This window comes from Acomys russatus, chromosome 3 (genome assembly GCF_903995435.1).
Source record: "Acomys russatus chromosome 3, mAcoRus1.1, whole genome shotgun sequence".
NCBI classification, from domain to species: Eukaryota; Metazoa; Chordata; class Mammalia; order Rodentia; family Muridae; genus Acomys; species Acomys russatus.
In genome coordinates, this window is record NC_067139.1 from 25,684,941 (window position 1) to 25,688,658 (window position 3,718).

The following is a 3,718-nucleotide window of genomic DNA, read 5'->3' on the forward strand; positions in this document are numbered from 1 at the left end:
TACTTTTTGTTTTAACTGAGAGAAGGGTTTGGGTAGCACAGACTAGCCTTGAATTTCCTATGTAGCTAAAGATGACCTTGCATTTTTTGATTCTTCTGTCCACACTGCCTGAGTGGTGGATTACAGGCATGCACCAGATCCAGCTGTTAGAAAAATTCTGACACCCCATGTTCACAGAAATCTGTTTGTCTCCAAGGCAGTTGACAGTAACTTGTGTTTCCATTTGCTCAAAGACAAAACCTTGGGACCATCTCTGTTCCTTGCTTTCCCATCCCCTAGGAAATCCTGTATCTAATATATATATATACATATATATATATATATATACATATATACATATATACATATATACATATATATATATATATATATATATATCAGCATCTGACAACTTATCCCTCCCCCTCTGTGACCACTATGGTTTGAATGTGACCATCACTCACCCAAAGCTGTGGCAGCCCAGATTCTACCCTTGACCCCGTAGGGAACTTAGAGTGATTTGATTTCTCATATCTCTTCAGAATAGCTAGTGATGTCTCCTAATTGCATAGACAATAAAGGATAAAATCTTGAAGCATCCTACAAGGTCTATTGTCATATAGTCTGTGGTCCTTCTCTTTCTCTGGTTTCTGCTACTCTTTCCATCCTCTGCAGCCACACAGTCTGCTGATTCATCGCTGGAGCACAGACACACTCTGTTTCTAGCTGGCCCATCCTTGGAGGTCTCTCCCTAATAGCTATACACTTTATTAATTTATATCCTTAAGGTCTGCTACAAATGTCAGCTTATAAATGAGAACTGTAGTTATTTAAAATAGTTTGGCCCATTCCAAGTTATAAGAAAGATCTTAAGATCATATGAAGTCCAGTTTTGTGTAAATTGTCATTATTCTGATGAATAACTTTCCTAATAAACTATCCATTATTTCTCATTTTCTGAGTGTGTCTCATAAGGCACTGTGAATACTTCTTAAGTAAAATAACTTCATCTCTTATTTATCCTGAAGTATAATTTCCAACCAACCTAAACCCAGGCTCAAGAAGTTAGCCTTTGTTGAAATCAACTTGTCTTGTGTAAATGGTGTGGACGAAAATAACTTCTATCAGAAAAATGAAGATATTCAAGATGGTAACTCAAAGCCATACTTACTCAGTTCATTTATGAGCTGAGGCACAACAAACTAAGAGTACTTTGTGGGTCATTTGGGGTTTTTGTTTTTTTGTTTTTGTTTTTGTTTTGTTTTTTCAATGGAATCTTCTATGGGACTCTTGGGATGAATATTGATTTGACCATGCCCAGTGTGTTTCAGTTGGATTCTGAATTTAGGGGAGCCCAAGTGGGCAAGAATCTTGCATATTTAGTGTAGATGGCAGAGAAACATTCCTCAGACCTCCTGTCTCTGGCCTTCTATGGAAACATCAAGTAGAAACCCTCAAAAACACAGCTTGGGCAGTTCAAACCACTATGTGATTCACATAGATTTTTTTCTTGCACATTATCACCAGGAGTATAGTCTACTTGGGATCTCCAGATTGAGCATACATTTCAGTGAAAAGGAGATAAACAATTCAACGGGTTTTATTATCCAGAGGACTTCCTGAAGCTGTGTGTATACATTAGTGCATGGCCCTGATTTCTCTAGTAATACCTCTGTGAACTAAAACAGTCACTTTGAGTTCCATTTCCTCTAAAAGCAAAGGCCTCCAACAGTGATAGAGTATAGACAGAACTCTATTCCTATTAGCCTATACAATTAACAACCAAAAACTAAAAAATTCATTCTTCTTTGCATTTTTGTCAGTACTTTTCCAGACTTAACTCAAAATGCTAATAAGAAGAAGAAAAAAATACTTCAATTCCGGTTTGGTTGTCAGTGAAATTGTCTTTTTTTTTTTTTTTTTTTTTTTTTTAATGATATGAGTGAGCTAAAGTTTCACCTTGGAAAACCTTAATACCTATGTACACTTTTATCCAACTTTACTCTTTGTCAGCGAGTGAATGTATAGTCTTAGTTAACTGCTGAATTGGTAAATCGAAGTTGGGTATATTGAAGACAAGTATGAGGTGGCTATGTGGTACGCAGACTTGGAGGCCTTTGGGTAAATTCCCAGAAGAGCTGTGTCTGAGTCACAAGGCAGGCCTAATTTTAGTTTTTAAAGGAACTCCGTACTTGGGTCTCATTGTGCTTGTACAAGTTTACAAGCAGCTGCAAGGAACTGAAAGACGTTTAGGGGTTTTGGTGTTTTGTTTTGTTTTATACACTAATATCCTGTTAGAAGAGCTGGTAAAGGTTTTCTCTTCTTTTGTGTGTTGCCTTTTTTTTTTTTTTTTTTTTTTTTTTTTTTTTTTTTTTTTTTTTTTACTGGAATGACGCTTTCCTTTTGATGCACACAAACAAAAACGCCCTTCTGAGTTCCCATTTGTGAACGGTTGTTCTTCTTTCTTGAGCTAGCACAGTCTTATTGAGAAAGCCTTTATCTGTATCCGTACATTAAAGCCAACCTTTTCCTCCTAGCTAGAGTAAAGATTGTTAGATATTTATTCATTTTTAATTTATTTTCTTTTTTAATATTTTATGATTGCACTTGGCAGTGAGTATCTTTAGGCATGGAACCATCTTGCCAGCTGTAGTCTTATAAATAAGGTTTAAATTCCTCACACAGCACTCTATCCATTTCAGTATTTTTAGACTCAGCAATTGGGGATTTACACTCTGTTGGATGGGTCTTGATCCCCTTCTCTCTCTGTCATGAATAATTGTCTTTTCTCTTCCTTCCATCCTTCCTTTCTTCCTTCCTTTATTCTTTCTATCTATCTATCTTTCTTTCTTTCTTTGCTTCTCTTTCAATGTATACTCAGGCTCACATTGTATAGTTCACAAGCATGGGCAAAACAAACAAACCAACAAATAGACAGACAGAAGGGCAGAGTTCCAACAAAAAATAAACTCAAAACAAGACAGAAAATGACACCAGAGGGTTTTCTCCTGGGTGGCACTGGGGCCAGGTCCACTGTGCTGGACAAGGAGCAGTCAGCATGGGCCTCTCTTCCATCTGCCCTAGGGTGGCTTGGAAGTCTGTGTCCACTTTCTTAATGCATCTCACCTTCTCCCTTGAAGCCTAAGAAGTCTCCAGAGCTTGCTTCAGAGGAGTTACTTCTCTGTGTTCCAGGCAACTCCAAACCTTCTCTGTCACCACTAGACTTGGTACCTGCTGACTTGACCCAAGATGGGAGATTTTCTTCATGTGCCCAAGATGTCAGAAGCTATTTTGTTCTTTCTCACAGCCTGTTCTGTTGGTTCATCAAAGCCTAGGAAAAAATTGGACCCAACACCAGAGTCCCATAAAACCTGGGAACTGTTCTTGCTTTTGGGGTCCATACCCTTGAAGGTGGTGGTGGTGGTCATAGTGCCAAGGGGTGAGGGAGGCTGGTGCAAGGAGAGTGCTGAGGGGACTGGGACCAAGCAGTACAGACAGCTGTAGTGATCCACTGCACTTTACTGGCCTCTGATTGATTTTCTGTGTCTGTTCTGTGCTGTGATATGTGCATCTATTGGGATGAATATTTTTTCTGACTTATTTGGGAGTGTCCTAGTGAAGAGTGCTTTCTCAGGGAGGGGAGGTCACCCCATTATCACCCAGGAAAGGGAAAATAAACCAAAGTAATAGCAACAACATCAAACCAAACCAGATATGGAAATATACTATAAACCAATTA

General features: G+C 38.5%; 1 pseudogene; it reads right to left on the reverse strand.

The window, feature by feature from the left end:
• Positions 1 to 1,820: 1,820 nt before the first annotated feature.
• LOC127186974 (jupiter microtubule associated homolog 1-like) lies at positions 1,821 to 3,407 on the reverse strand (annotated as a pseudogene).
• Between the last annotated feature and the right edge of the window lie 311 nt (positions 3,408 to 3,718).